The sequence below is a fragment of the Oncorhynchus kisutch genome, linkage group LG20 (assembly GCF_002021735.2).
Source record: "Oncorhynchus kisutch isolate 150728-3 linkage group LG20, Okis_V2, whole genome shotgun sequence".
NCBI lineage: Eukaryota > Metazoa > Chordata > Actinopteri > Salmoniformes > Salmonidae > Oncorhynchus > Oncorhynchus kisutch.
In genome coordinates, this window is record NC_034193.2 from 30,514,821 (window position 1) to 30,532,376 (window position 17,556).

Consider the following 17,556-nt stretch of genomic DNA (forward strand, 5'->3'; position numbering starts at 1 on the left):
GTTCCCAGTTATTATTTGCACCTGTGCCTCATTTCCCTTGATTGTATTTAAACCTTTAGTTTTCCCTCAGTTCTTTGCTCGGTGTTTGAATGTTAGCACCCAGCCCCAGTGATGCTGTGAAAATTTGTTGTGCCAGTTGGACTCGTTTGTGGTACTCTGTTTTTGTTCTTGTTTATTTATTTTTGATTATCTTTTGAGGCTTTTTTCTGCTGTACCTACCACCTTGTGGATTTACCTTTTTGACTTGGAGGATTACCTTTGTTCTCTTGGAATTACTTTTGACGTTGTGGACTTATATTTTTGCCTGAACATTCCTTTTACTTTATTAAAACACCGTCTCAAGTACTGCTGTGTCTGCCTCATCTTCTGGGTTCTGCCGACTATTCGTGGCTCAGTTTGCTAAGTGACTGTTTCTCACACCGGAGACCCGGGTTCGTAACCGGGTCCTGACAGTAACCGTGCCATTACAAACATAAAAACAGACCTCTATACTACACGTCTTGGAATATAAAGTGGCATGTAAGAAGAAATGAAGACCCTCCTGCAGTTGAGAGGCTTAAAGTATTTTAATATAAATGGTTATAATGGTAATGTATTAGAAATTGGGCATTATAGAGTGTGAGGTGTTTTCAGTGAAGTAGACCAACTTTTATTGGATGTCAGGCTTATAAGACTTGTGACCTTTGTTTTTGTGCAGTAGGTGTGAGGCTATATTGAAAAGGCAATACAATACATGACCACTGATACAGTACAGTATGCTGCCAATATATCAGCAATAAATCAATAATGTTTTGTTTCCTGCTCTGTGTTGGTGCCAATGATCCTACAGCTTCAAGCTGTTTGTACTTTGTTTCTAATGAAGGAAATTATTTATAATGGCTTTAATTTACTGATGTTTGAGATTATTAATCAAGGCACAGCGGGCACAAAAACAATGAACTAACACAGTCTGCCATCTTGTTTTATCATAGGGAAGTACAATTGTTGTAATAAGCACAAGGCATTTATACGTTTTATTTGTCAAGAATCACTGGGTATATCAATATCACTTATTGAGATGCTAATTGAACAGCATGTCAAATGACAGAATGTGGCTTTAATCACTAGAGGGCAGCAAAAGCCCATTAGTCACTGCTAGTGTGTTTTGTCTCCGCTTGTTCTGAGGAAAAGTTTCCCCTAGGTACAGATCTAAGATCAGCTTTCCCTCCCGTAGTACTAACCTGAACCATTAGTGGGTAAAAATGCAAAAATTACCCAAGATCAGCACCTAGAGTTAACTTCACCTCACTCCAGGGTGTTCGCCTTCACTCACCACCTCTTTGTGCACTTTGTATGTTACTTTTATCAAATGTTTAGCTGAGGTCAAATGAGGTTCCATTGCCTACTCATAGAGTTATTCTTTGCATAGTCTGAAACCGCTAATCGTGTTTCTATTTATTGCTATTCAGCCAAATGTAACGACATGCCAGGACTTTCTCTCTCTCTTTGTCCTGGAATAGATTACCCTCTATTGAACGTTCTCTTAAAGAGCATTGAAAGGGAACAGTTTCAGTTGCTCTATTGAGCATTGTCAATGGTCAGACCAATGGGGACATGATTAAACCAAAGGTGAGTTCACAAAAGTTCACCTGACACGACTGAATCAAAACATTATGCTGTTACATTTTGTGAATTCACGTTTTACATTTAAGCCTCTGGATACATTCAGTAACATGAGAAAACTATTCCTAGACATTTTGGGGGTTGGTGCAACATAAGACAACAACAAAAAAAGACAAGGGTTTGAGTGAGAGGACTAACTGGTGTCTCCAAGTGGCCACGCACCTCTCCAAAGTGTCTATAGTTCCTAAGCAATTTCGGCCACATTTATGGCTGAAAGAACTCTTCAACTCGGGTACTTGAGCCGTTGAGGAAGTAGAGCAAGCACACTTGTAGTTGTTTCATTTGGAACACGGCCCCTGCCATCACACAATTACTACTGTTGTTTACACAAGACAAAAAAGGTCCATTATAAATTGCAAACTGGGTCAGGTGGGCATGATGTTAATTACTGTTCTACTGCCAAAATGATTAGCTACGTTATAAATATGATCCGTGTTAGGCTTTCACAGGGCAATTCAGAAAAACAGTGACATGTCGGAGAGCATAGAAAGGAGTCATGAGTGTATTCAGGCGCATGTGCGCCAGCGAATCAAATCAAATTTATTTATATAGCCCTTCGTACATCAGCTGATATCTCAAAGTGCTGTACAGAAACCCAGCCTAAAACCCCAAACAGCAAGCAATGCAGGTGTAGAAGCACGGTGGCTAGGAAAAACTCCCTAGAAAGGCCAATACCTAGGAAGAAACCTAGAGAGGAACCAGGCTATGTGGGGTGGCCAGTCCTCTTCTGGCTGTGCCGGGTGGAGATTATAACAGAACATGGCCAAGATGTTCAAATGTTCATAAATGACCAGCATGGTCGAATAATAATAAGGCAGAACAGTTGAAACTAGAGCAGCAGCACAGTCAGGTGGAAGTTGAAACTGGAGCAGCAGCATGGCCAGGTGGACTGGGGACAGCAAGGAGTCATCATGTCAGGTAGTCCTGGGGCATGGTCCTAGGGCTCAGGTCCTCCGAGAGAGAGAAAGAAAGAGAGAAGGAGAGAATTAGAGAACGCACACTTAGATTCACACAGGACACCGAATAGGACAGGAGAAGTACTCCAGATATAACAAACTGACCCCAGCCCCCCGACACAAACTACTGCAGCATAAATACTGGAGGCTGAGACAATGTGTTTTACAATAACAAAACATAGGCTCATTCTGTTCAGAACAATCCTGGGTATGACGCCATGTCATCTCGTAACTGTACATCAAAGATAGTCATCATTATCATTGCCTCTGTACATGACGAGTTTTATGATTAGGAAATGTGCACATTTGGACTCACAGGTGTTTGGCTTTCTTGCATGACATCAAAGATGTAATTAATATAATCCTGAACGTCTAATATTTTTTCTAAATACATCGATTAATCTTTCATTTATTGCATTTCCCTCACTCAGTCAACAGAAAATGGGCAGAAATGTCCCTATTACCGGGAGGGATGGGGGCAACTTCTTGTTGCGCTCGGCATTTAAGTTCAGAATGCCTGTCACCAAAACCCATACAGCGCTGTGAGGCCAGAGCTCTAACTTCATGTATAGGATGTTACTGTACAGCCACTACAGCCCAATTTAGGCAATTATAAGTGCCCAGATCTGCCATTTTCAACCAGTGTACGTACGGGTATGAGTGTCAAGGGCTACCTAATACATTTATGATTGTGAAGCTGTTAACAAGTGACAACCTAATTTTCAGATTCTAGAATAGAATATCCAGAATAGAATATCCAGAAAACTTACAGTTGAAGTCGGAAGTTTACATACACCTTAGCGAAATACATCTACACTCAGTTTCACAATTCCTGACATTTAATCCTAGTAAAAAATTCCCTGTCTTAGGTCAGTTACGATCACCACTTTAATTTAAGAATGTGAAAAGTCAGAATAATAGTAGAGATAATTATTTATTTCAGCTTTTATTTATTTCATCACATTCCCAGTGGGTCAGAAGTTTACATACACTCAATTAGTATTTGGTAGCATTGCCTTTACATTGTTTAACTTGTCTCAAGTGTTTCGGGTAGCCTTCCACAAGCTTCCCACAATAAATTGGGTGAATTTTGGCCCATTCCTCCTGACAGAGCTGGTGTAACTGAGTTAGGTTTGTAGGCCTCCTTACTTGCACATGCTTTTTCAGTTCTGCCAACAAATGTTCTATAGGATTGAGGTCAGGGCTTTGTGATGGCCACTCCAATACCTTGACTTTGTTGTCCTTAAGCCTTTTTGGAAGTATGCTTGGGGTCATTGTCCATTTGGAAGACCCATTTACAACCAAGATTTAACTTCCTGGCTGATGTATTGAAATGTTGCTTCAATATATCCACATAATTTTCCTACCTCATGATTTTGTGAAGTGCACCAGTCCCTCCTGCAGCAAAGCACCCCCACAACATGATGCTGCCACCCCCGTGCTTCACGGTTGGGATGGTGTTCTTTGGCTTGCAAGCCTGCCCCTTTCCTCCAAACATAACGATCGTCTTTATGGCCAAACAGTTCTATTTTTGTTTCATCAGACCAGAGGACATTTCTCCAAAAAGTACAATCTTTGTCCCCAAACCGTAGTCTGGCTTTTTTTATGGTGGTTTTGGAGCAGTGGCTTCTTCCTTGCTGAGCGGCCTTTCAGGTTATGTCAATATATGACTCGTTTTACTGTGGATATAGATAATTTTGTACCTGTTTCTTCCAGCATCTTCACAAGGTCCTTTGCTGCTGTTCTGGGATTGATTTGCACTTTTTGCACCAAAGTACGTTCATCTCTAGGAGACAGAACGCATCTCCTTCCTGAGCGGTTTGACAGCTGCGTTGTCCCATGGTGTTTATACTTACGTACTATTGATTGTACAGATGAATGTGGTACCTTCAGGCATTTGGAAATTGCTCCCAAGGATGAACCAGACTTGTGGAGGTCTACAATTTTTTTTCTGAGATCTGATTTCTTTTGAATTTCCCATTATGTCAAGCAAGGAGGCACTGAGTGTGAAGGTAAGCCTTGAAATACATCCACATGTACACCTCCAATTGACTCAAAGGATGCCAATTAGCCTATCAGAAGCTTCTAAAGCCATGACATAATTTTCTGGAATTTTCCAAGCTGTTTAAAGGCACAGTCAACTTGTGGCACATGTAAGGCACATGCAAACTTCTGACCCAATGGAATTGTGATACAGTGAATTATAAGTGAAATAATCTGTCTGTAAACAATTGTTGGAAAAATGACTTGTGTCATGCACAAATTAGGTGTCCTAACCGACTTGCCAAAACTATAGTTTGTTTAACAAGACATTAGTGGAGTGGTTGAAAAACGAGTTTTAATGACTATACAACCTAAGTGTATGTAAGCTTCCGATTTCAACTGTATATGTGTCTTATGGAGGAGTTGGGTTAAAAGCGGAAGTCAAATTTCTGTTGGACCGTGTGTGCAATTGAACAATCAAATGATCATATGAGCTAACATAAATGGTATTGTAGCGTCTGTCAACAGACTGTAAAATGTGACGACTAACAAGGAATTTTGTTCCCCTGCCCTGATTTTTCGTCATTGATCAATTGGACAAATCACAATTTCGCAAGTGCTCGCATCTTTTGAATTTTGGAAGACGAGGGGACATTTGGTCTCTATATTTGCCTGAAACCTGCAGATAGAGGGGGTGAGCTACCACCCTGTATCCACTCCACTCCTCGTTCTAGTATCTTTGATACTATACAGACTATCAGTAGCATTTCAACTAACTATCTACTAACCCTAACCCTTATCCTAACACTAAACTTAAGCCTTACCCTAACTCTAGCCCTAACTCTTATTCTAAACCTAGGCTAACCCTAACCTTAGCAAGCAGTTGCTTATCAACAGATAGTTTGTTGATTGTATGACCATCTGAAGAGCATCTACAGATGGACTGTCCGGACTATCCAAATAAAGTGTGACTGTTTTTTTCTAACACATCTCCCCCAATCTGACACAATTATGGAGCTTTAGTTTGGGGTTTCCGGGATGAATGCAAAACTGACCCAAGATCAACATCTAGGTTGCAACTTCTCCCTACACCCGACAAACCACCATCCTCAAGCATTTATCTAGTTTCCATATGGAAGTTGAGAGACTGAGAAAAGTTGTGGGGTTGAATTTCCCAACTTTTCTTGAAGCTTCCTTTGTTGCTAGGTCCAGGAAGGGGGAGACAATACTAATATCCCTAGTGTTTCTTTGGTGAAGGTGAAGTTAATCATTCAGTGTCAGTGGACGTGTCCCTTGCGGTGTTAAGGTGAGACTCTAGACATAACAGTTGTTATCGCACACCCATAACATGTGATTTGTCATCTATGTTACGGTACAAAGGCTTCAAATAAAGAAAAGGTGTCAAATGCCTCTTGTGTATAGGGTCATCTAGTTTAGAAACCATAGTTGGAGGATTTGGTTAATCTTTCACAGCATAGGTTTTATTATACTCCCTGGTGCAAGAACAATTAAGACAACAAATCCCCTTTCTACGTTCATGTATCCTATTTGGATAGGTTTCTGTAGCTGATAAACATATAGTATCTGTGTGATGTCATACTGTGTGATACGGTTACTTTGCTTTGGTTTCATGGTCAAAACAATAATTTCATGGTCCCACATCTGTTAGTGCTCTTGCCAACTCCATGCTGTCATTGTCAAGTCAATCAATTGTAGCTACAGTAAGTATGTTATTGTGTTGATAAAAGCTAGGTAGTGGCCCTCATAAATGTTAGTTGTATATTCTTATTTATGTGCCATTTAGCAGATGCTTTCATCCAAAGCAAATTACATTAGTGCGCGCATACATGCTTGTATGGGTGGCCACAATGGGAATCAACCCCACTATCACGGCATTGCAAGCACCATAGTCTGCAAACTGAGCCTCACAGGACCACCATTGTTGCCAAATGTGTATTTATCTATTTGTGGATTTGTTTTTAATTGTGGTGGGTGCTTTATGACAGATATAATACCCAAGTTAGTACAAGAGTTTACTTAGATGTTGAGAAATAATTGAGGATTCTATCTCTTCTATGACATCACCGTGAGCCAGATCTGTACTGATTCACATTGTCACCCAGAATTCGATTGTGATGTCATGATTCAATAACACAATGTAACACCCTAGTCCTTGTACAATGGCACACTTCTCAAATTTCAATCAAACGGTTCATATGTCTCTCTGAAAATATGGATATGTTTGCTAATTCTTTCGTTGTGCAGTTCCTGACGCTCAATTTGGGCTTCCTTGTCCGTCGTGCTCTCTCGGGCGACATGGACAAAGGCCCCAGGACCTCCAGCTATTGGTAACCTACAGGTGTTTATCTCCTCCCTGGTGCTGGTTGATCACTCTGACCCAGCTAGTCTATTATGTGCATACCTCATGGCCCATACTGCCCCCCTTCAGGAGACGTTCTGGAGGTTGCTCTGCCTCCTCACCAGCCAAAAGAGGCGAGGCAAAAATAAGTGGGCTCCGCTTCTGGACCAGCCTCTGCCCAGTGCTGCCGAAGCCTGTGGTGGCAGATCCAGGCACCACAGATATCAATGCCAGTTCCAGGGACCCATATCTGTTCCTTAACCCAGGAGAAGTAAACACCGTGGCTGTTTCTGAAAGTGCATACTAGTGGGCTCTGATCATGCAAATTGGAGCACAAGTGTATGAGTCCAACCGGTCTGTCAGGTTCTCGCGCCCCAGCCGTCGATAGGATCGACGCACAACTACTGAGCACAACTAATGACCACAGCTTCTGACTGCAAGTACTGACCACAACCACACAACTACTTACAACAACCAGCTATTGCTCACAAAACTACTGACCAACACAACTACTGACCACAATCACACAACCACTAAACACAATCACTGACTACAACTACTGACCACAATCACACAACTACTGACCCAAATGACTGACCACAAAATGTACTGACCACAACTGACCACAACTACTGAACACCACTGGTGAACACAACTACTCCCCCAACAACAGATCTACTGGACACACCTACTGACCACAATACAACTAACCACAGCTATCGAATACAACTACTGACCGAAACCACACTATTACTGACCACAATTACTGACCACAGCTACTGACTAAACACAAATACTACACAAATACTAACCACAACCACATAACTACTACCACAATTATTGACCACAGCCATACAACTACTGACCACAAAAAATACTAACCACACATCTGCTGACTACAACTACTGAGCACTTAACTACTGACCAACACGACTGACCGCAACCATGCAACTACTGACAATTACACAACTACTGACACCACAACCAGTGACCACAACAAATAACCACAACTACTGACCACAACTACTGACATAACAACTGACCACATACACATAAATACTGACCACAAAACAACTAACCAAAACTATTGACCACAAAAAGCACGGACTAAAATTAATGATTACTATTAACCAAAATCACAACTACTTACAACTGGATATTGTGTACTGGTCCCCTGGAGGTTTTGTCTAGTTCCCCGTTGGTCCCAGGGACATCCCAGAGGATGTTTTTAAGACGTTTTTGGGATGATGTGTCATGGTCCCCTGGAGGTTTAGTCTAGTTTCCAAGGACATTTTTAGGACAATATTAGGATGTTGTGTCATTGTCTCCTAAACGTCCCCTGAACATTCTTGGGACGTTGTGTCATTGTCCCCTGTATCATGAAAACATCTTCCCAGCGTGAAATAGTTCCCAATCGTTCTGATTGTGTTGTGATTGTGACGTCATGTAAACTTTCTCACAGCGTGAAAATGTTCCCAGTTCAATAACGCTCGTCTCTTTGTGGATGGCTGAGCTCGTGCGGATGTCTCTCACCCCCCCCCCCCCCCCCCCTACATCGCGTCTCAAAGTCCTAATTGATGTGAGTACATTTTTTTGCGATTGCAAAGACTTTTTGATTGATAGTGCATGTATTTGTTCAAGAAGGCTAACTCAAAACAGTACCTGGGAACATCTGCTGAAGGAAACGATCTACTAGATAAGTGGCAACTTTCTCTCTGTCACAATTAATTACAATCTAACGTTACTTCTCCTTCGCTAGCTAGCCAATTCAATCCGTATCACGGGAATTCAGTGGAACACAATCACATCAAGCAGCTGAAATGACGACGAACTGTGTGCATTTTCATTTGTTTTACCTTAGTTTATATTGTCAATTCTTTGCACACAACTGACAACGACAAATGACTGTCTACGTTTTGTACAGACCAACACAACTACTGACTACAACCACATATATACTAATGACAACCTCTGACCAAAAGGGATCATTATAATAATGATCCTGATAAAAATGTATCTGCCTGATTTAGAGAAGGTGTCAGTCTTGTCACATTCATATGCATGGCACGGTGGAGATGGCAAACAAAAAATACAACATGGTCCGATAGGCACACAGCTAGGCTTTAATTAACCCCTGCTGTACCAAACAAATGCTAGGCTAGTAGCTTGGGGCATACATTTTGTCTAGATGCTTTTTTCCAGGGGAGATTAAGTTTATAAATTGACTGGCTGGGCTGTGGGATGTGCATTGATAAATCTAACTGAACTGTTAACAGGCATTACCCTTGGAATATGGGTATTGTGGGTCCCTGCTATCAATCAATCAGCATCCAGGTTCCAAACAACTTGTTTTATAACTTTGCTATTATAAATTACATTGAAAGAGTGTTTGCGTTTGTTATATCTAATGTACTATGTTTTCACATTCTCTAAGGTTGAGTGTCAACTATATGACAACATGAAAACGCGGGCCCCTGTGATGCATCCTATCAAATTTAGACGGGCATGGTCTAGCCTGGGCATTGATCTCATAGGCCCTTTTGAAAAGAGAACCACGGCTGGAAACCAGTATGCCCTAACCTAACCACCTCTTCAGCAAATGGGTAATTGCTGAACCCTTGAAGGGCTAATCTCTTCAATGGTCACCAACAAAATTCTTGATTTGGGACTTTTGGACAGCATCACTGACCGGGGAGTGTGGTATATTAACCCTTTACACTCGTGGGAATTGGCCTATATGGATAGGGATAAATTGAAATGTTTCTTACAGAAGAAATATGAAATACCATAACCATGGTAGCAATTGAAAGAGGACAGTTTGTAGATTATGGGGAAATGATTAGACCAAATGTGAGGACACAACAATAGCAGAAGCAGAAATATTAAGGAAATTTGAAAATACTCTGAACACAATCAGTAACAAAATAATATTCCTGGAAAATATGGGGTAGGTGCAACATAATACAACAGAATTACAAGGGTTAGAGTGAGAGAACTAACTGCTTTCTCCAAGTGGCCACACCTCTACAAAGTGTGCACGGTTGCTAAGTCATTTCAATACACTTTTATGACTCAAAGAAGAGTAGTCAACTATAAGGTTGTTGTTGTTTTTTGCTCTCCTAGCTAGAGCTAGAGCAATCACACTTGTAGTTGTTTTTGTTTGGAACACAACTCTGCGTCCTCGCCAATACACAATTACTGTTGTTGTTTACGCTGTTGAGAAACAGTCCATTATAAATCACAATCTGGGTCAGGTGGGCATCATTTGAAAGCTTGTTTTATTATCAACATGACTAGTGAAGTTATAAAATATGATGTTCGTGTTAGGCTTTCACAATGCAATTCAGGGTAACAGATCATCATTTTGGTGCACATAGAAAGGAGTCTTTATGAGTGCATTCAGGTGTGTTCCACTGTGGATTTTCTTCCCAACAGACAAACAGGCTCATTATGTTCAGAATAATCCAGAGTATGGCGCCATGTCATCTTGTAACTGTACATACAACAGAGTGATCATACATGTTGACACTGTGTATGACATAAGTTTTATGATATAGAAATGTGCACATTTGGACTCGTGGGTGTTTTTGTTTGCTTGTATGACATCAAAGTGGTATATATTGTAATCCTCAACATCTCACCTTTCGAAATACATCGTCCTCTTAAATTTACAGCATTTTCCTCTCAGACAACAAAACATTTGCAAAAGTTGTCGGGTACGAATGTAAAGGGCTATATTACAAAATCCTTTATTTTATTGCATTAATGGCTTCAGGAACGTTTGGGATTTGAGTGAATGGACCGTCGTGTACCCATCACAATGACGCCAGGCTCAGACTGATTCTGACAACTGGAGTTTTTGTTTGCTCTGTTGCCTTACTTAAATACGTGTGTTCCAGGTTCTCAACCAAGGGTCTGAATGAAGATGCTCAACTCAATCATATTGTTGCTTATGTATTACAGATGGCAGAACTCGAGGTTCACGGCCTTGTGGCGGAGACACAGGAACTCGATGAGTTAGCGTCGATGAGTGTAGCGCTTCTCTGGCAGAGTATGTGGTTCCGAAGATGACATGTGATTGGAGTCCAACTCATAGTTGTGGCATAATTTTGCAATTGGAATAGAATGTTTGATCAATAAAAAATGACTTTATTTCTTGGAATTTCTCTCCACCACCACCTCGGCGTTCATGCCATCACTGACAAGACAGAGGTCATTTTCTTGTCTGAAGAAATTATGATTGTCTTGATGAGTCTCTCAACTACAATTTGCTTACAATTCACAAGACTAACAGTACCCTTCCACTTAACTATACCCGAGAGCTTTCCGACGGATGTGCTTTGTGTTTAATTGTAATCATCCTCAGTGTTGTTAGGTAGGTTCAACCTAAAATGTATCGTTACTGTATCATATCGAAGCCCCTGTATCTAGATATGTATCAAATCATCTTGAAAGGGAAAGATGCACATCCCTATTAACATGTATGCTTTTTATTTTGTATGTATGCAATGCCACCATCATATTGTAACACCAGCACACCGTTCTTACAGTATGTCTCGCTCAGCATGTCAAGTAAATCTCATCAATGTGTTATACAGTGGCAAGAAAAAGTATGTGAACCCCTTGGAATTACCTAGATTTCTGCATAAATTGGTCATCAAATTTGATCTGATCATCATCTAAGTCACAGCAATAGACAAACAATAGTGTGCTTAAACTAATAACACACAAATTATTGTATTTTTCTTGTCTATATTTAAACATTCACAGTGTAGGTTGGAAAAAGTAGGTGAACCACTAGGCTAATGACTTCTCCAAAAGATAATTGGAGTCAGGAGTCAGCTAACCTGGAATCCAATCAATGAGACGAAATTAGAGATGTTGGTTAGAGCTGCCTTGCCCTATAAAAAACACTTGCTATAGAGAGAGTTTGCTATTTTCAAGAAGCATTGCCTGTTGTGAACCATGCCTCAAACAAAAGAGATCTCAGCTGGAAAGGGTTACAAAACTATCTCTAAAAGCCTTGATGTTCATCAGTCCACAGTAAGACAAATTGTCTATAAATGGAGAAAGTTCAGCACTTTTGCTAAAAAAAGGCATAGCACACCAACATCAAAACCTCATCCCAACTGTAAAGTATGGTGGAGGGGCTGCTTTGCTGCCTCAGGGCCTGGACAGCTTGCTATCATCGACGGAAAAATGCTTTCCCAAGTTTATCAAGACATTTTTGCAGAAGAATGTCCGCCAATTGAAGCTCAAAAGAAGTTGGGTGATGCAACAGGACAACGACCCAAAACACAAAGTGAATCAACAACAGAAGAAAATATGCCTTCTGGAGTGACCCAGTCAGAGTCCTGACCTCAACCTAATTGAGATGCTGTGGCATGACCTCAAGAGAGCAGTTCACACCAGACTTCCCAAGAATATTGCTGAACTGAAACAGTTGTGTAAAGAGGAATGGTCCAAAATTCCTCCTGACCGTTGTACAGGTCTGATCCGTAACTACAGAAAATGTTTGGTTGAGGTTATTGCTGCCAAGGAGGGTCAACCAGTTATTAAATCCAATGGTTCACACACTTTTCCCACCTTGCACTGTGAATCTTTACACTGTGTGTTCAATAAAGACATGAAAATGTATAATTGTTTGCATGTAATTAGTTTAAGAAGACTGTGTTTGTTTATTGTTGTGACCTAGATTAAGATCAGATCAAATTTTATTACCAATTTATGCAGAAATCCAGGTATTTCCAAAGGGTTCACATACTTTTTCTTGCCACTGGAGTTGCACACAGGATTTCGTAACTTAAATAGCCTATTTCTTATTGTCCTTTTAATGTTTATGGGTCTGCTTCTTGTCACTTTGTTAGCACTTACTCTCAGCTCATAGTAGCCTATGACTTTGTTTACTTATATAATAAAGTCAGACACGCGCTGTATACGGTAATCATTTTAACGCAAGTGTCAAACTCATTGCATGCAGGGCTAAGTGTCTGCGTGTTTTAGGCCTAACCCCTTGCCGAGCGTCTGAGTTTTTTTCCTTCTTTTAATTAAGACCTAGACAACCAGGTGAGGGGGGTTCTTTACTAATTAGTGATCTTAATTCAACAATCAAGTACAAGGGCGGAGTGAAAACCCACAGACACTTGGCCCTCCTTGGAATGAGTTTGACACCCCTTATTTAATGAAAATAAACTACATTTCACCACCTTTTCCAGGGAGGGTTGAGGAACCCACATAGGCTGTGTTTACACAGGCAGCCCATTTCTGTCTCGCCCAATTGTTTATGCCAATAGTTCAGAATTGTGCTGCCTGTGTAAAGACAGCCATAGTTCATTCTATTACCGTAAATGGTTGGAAGTACACAGAAATGTATGACTTTGTTTTTGTTGGTCAGCATCTCAATTTGGTGGTGGTGGGGGGTCACATCTACTAATTTTATTTGCTTTTTAAAGTGTCAAACACTTGCTATAAGACAGCAGATGGCAGAGACGTGACTTGTTTATGCAGGTTTTACATGCTTTTGGTCTGATATCTGTTACTTCTCTGTTGGATAGCATGTAATGTCTCTTCCCCTTATAAAATGGAATAAATTCTGTTCACTCAAATATTTCACTGTCAATTTCTGTTATCAACCAACTAATTAAGCACATGGCCACAAATTACATTAAGGACTTGCTTTCTCCTTGGTAATATTCTGGCGACAAACTTGGAAGACACTCGCAACACAGTCTTCGATTCCACATTACGACATTAGAGGCCACTCAAGTGACAAATGACAGCAAAAACAGATTATTTTGGAGAACTTGCAGTACCATGGGTTAGTTATATAAGTATTGGGTAGTGGTGTTGATAATTCATGGTAAAACCAAATCAACTATCATTGCATTTATATTCAGTGCTGCCATTTACTTTCCACTCAAGGATTGCTCCAGCAGAGGCTACCATGGTACTGTTGGGTTTGGGTAATGTGAGAGGCGGGGGGTAAAGTTATAGTCTAGCTAGTTGTGCTAGCTACTGCAGTCTATCATGTTATGCACGGAATGGCAGATATCTAGCTAAATGCATTTGGTTATCAATCAAACATATTAAGACTGTTTCAAGGACAGCTTTTTTCCCATCTACGTAACATTGCAAAAATCTGACATTTTCTGTCCAAAAATGATGCAGTTAAATTCATCCATGCTTTCGTTACTTCTAGGTTAGACTACTGCAATGCTCTACTTTCCGGGTACCCGGATAAAGCACTAAATAAACTTCAGTTAGTGTTAAAACCGTCTGCTAGAATCCTGACTAGAACCCCCAAAAATGATCATATTACACCAGTGCTAGCCTCCCCACACTGGCTTCCTGTTAAGGCAAGGGCGGATTTCAAGGTTTTACTACTAGTCTACAAAGCATTACATGGGCTTGCATCCCTATCTTTCCGATTTGGTCCTGCCCGTACATACCTACACATACGCTACGGTCACAAGACGCAGGCCTCCTAATTGTCCCTAGAATTTCTAAGCAAGCAGCTAGAGGCAGGGCCTTCTCCTATAGAGCTCCATTTTTATGGAATGGTCTGCCTACCCATGTGAGACGCAGACTCGGTCTCAACTTTTAAGTCTTTATTGAAGACTCATCTCTTCAGTAGGTCCTATGATTGAGTGTAGTCTGGCCCAGTAGTAAAAAGGTGAACGGAAAGGCACTGGAGCAACGAACCGCCCTTGCTGTCTCTGCCTGGCCGGTTCCTCTCTCTCCACTGGGATTCTCTGCCTCTAACCCTATTACAGGGGCTGAGTCACTGGCTTACTGGTTCTCTTCCATGCCGTCCCTAGGAGGGGTGCGTCACTTGAGTGGGTTGAGTCACTGACGTGGTCTTCCTGTCTGGGTTGGCGCCCCCCCCCTTGGGTTGTACTGTGGTGGAGATCTTTGTGGCCTATACTCGGCCTTGTCTCAGGATGGTAAGTTGGTGGTTGAAGATATCCTTCTAGTGGTGTGGTGGCTGTGCTTATATCCTGCCTGTTTGGCCCTGTCCGGGGGTATCATCGTATGGGGCCACAGTGTCTCCTGACCCCTCCTGTCTCAGCCTCCAGTATTTATGCTGCAGTAGTTTATGTGTCGGGGGGCTAGGGTCAGTCTGTTATATCTGGAGTATTTCTCCTTTCTTATCTGGTGTCCTGTGTGAATTTCAGTATGCTCTCTCTAATTCTCTCTTTCTCTCTTCCTTCTTTCTCTCTCTCGGAAGACCTGAGCCCTAGGACCATGCCTCAGGACTACCTGGCATGATGACTCCTTGATGACGCCCAGTCCACCTGGTCGTGCTGCTGCTCCAGTTTCAACTGTTCTGCCTGCGGCTATGGAACCCTGACCTGTTCACCGGACGTGCTACCTGTCCCAGACCTGCTGTTTTCAACTCTCTAGGGACAGCAGGAGCAGTATAAATACTCTCAATTACTGGCTATGAAAAGCCAACTGACATTTACTCCCGAGGTGCTGACCTGTTGCACCCTCGACAACTACTGTGATTATTATTATTTGACCATGCTGGTCATTTATGAACATTTGAACATCTTGGCCATGTTCTGTTATAATCTCCACCCGACACAGCCAGAAGAGGACTGGGCACCCCTCATAGTCAGTCTGGTTCCTCTCTAGGTTTCTTCCTAGGTTTTGGCCTTTCTAGGGAGTTTTTCCTAGCCACCGTGCTTCTACACCTGCATTGCTTGCTGTTTGGGGTTTTAGGCTGGGTTTCTATACAGCACTTTGAGATATCAGCTGATCTAAGAAGGGCTATATAAATACATTTGATTTGATCCAAAGTAACTAGTGGCGATGTGAAACAGTTTTTTATACTTTGGCTTAAACCTAGCTTATATATTTGTTTATTTAGCTATACAAATAAGCTACAACTGCACACCCCTGAGAATTAAGCTATCTCGACCAACTGACAGCTAATTGTTAGCTAGCTAGCTAAATCAAGGGCGAGGGAGGGTGTGCGAGACCCGTATGAACTCAGCCATCCACACAAAGAGACGCACCTGCAATTATTAAACTGGGAACATTTTCCCGCTGTGAACAATTTTACAACATGACGTCACAATCAAAACACAATCAGAATGATTGGGAACTATTTCATGTTGGGAAGATTCTTACATGACACCCTAGAGGTTTTTGTCTAGTTCCCAGTGACGTCACCTAATGGTGACAAAGAAACGTTTCCACCCATACAATTGAATTACTTTACATGTAATGGTTTGGGACACCTGGTAGCATCAAAAACATCCAGGGGACCAAGACACAAGGTCCCAATAACGTTTAATGGACCTTCTGGGGACAATGACACAATGTCCCAAGAATGTCTTAAGATCTTCCTCAGGGACGTCCCCGGGACAAACAGGGAACTAGACAAAACCTTCACGGTACCATGACACAACATCCAAAGAACATCCTAAAAATGTCCTTGCGTACGTCCCACGGTACAATATTTATATTAGTATTCATTCATATTTTGTTCGGATATTTTCAATGAATCATTTCACACATTGTACCTGCGGGCTGCCACTCAGAAGAAGAAGAAAGAAAAAAAGGCACATACACGACATGACCAAAAGTATGTGGACACCTGCTCATTGAACGTCTCATTCTAAAATGATTGGCATTAATATGGAGTTCGTTCCCCCTTTGCTGCTATAATTAATATGGAGATAGTCCCCCCCCCTTTGCTGCTTTGTCCGTCGGACTGCCAAATGGTGAAGTGTGATTCATCACTCCAGGCGACATGTTTCCACTGCTCCATAGTCAAATGGTGGCGAGCTTTACACCACTCCAGCCGACGCTTGGCATTGCACATGGTGATCTTAGGTTTATGTGAGGCTGCTCGGCCATGGAAACCCATTTCATGACGCTCCCGACGAACAGTTATTGTGCTGACGTTGCTTCCAGAGGCAGTTTGGAACACTGTAGTGAGTGTTGCAACCGAGGACAGACAATTTATTTACGAGCTAATGCGGTCCCGTTCTGTGAGCTTGTGTGGCCTACCACTTTGCGGCTGAGCCGTAGTTGCTCCTAGACTTTTCCACTTCATAATAACAACATTTACAGTTGACTGGGGCAGCTCTAACAGGGCACACATTTTACGAACTGATTTGTTGGAAAGGTGGTATCCTATGACGGTGCCACATTGAAAGTCACTGAGCTCTTCAATAAGGCTTTCTGCTGCCAATGTGTGTCATTGGAGATTGCATGGCTATGTGCTCGATTTTATACACCTGTCAGCAATGGGTGTGGCTGAAATAGCCAAATCCACTCATTTGAAGGGGTGTCCACATACTTTTGTATAAATAGTGTAACTACAAAGCATTGATCATTTTGATCACATTATAAAGTTTGAGCAATAATACATTAAATATATACAGGAAAATAAAAAGATTAGTGGGCCTACAACCCCAACCTCCCAACCTGCCTTTTGCACACACTGTATATAGACTTTCTTCTTTCGCCTGTGTCATTGACTTGTTTATTGTGTTATTGGCTTTGTTATTGTTTACTCCATGTGTAACTCTGTGTTGTTGTCTGTGTCACACTGCTTTGCTTTATCTTGGCCAGGTCGCAGTT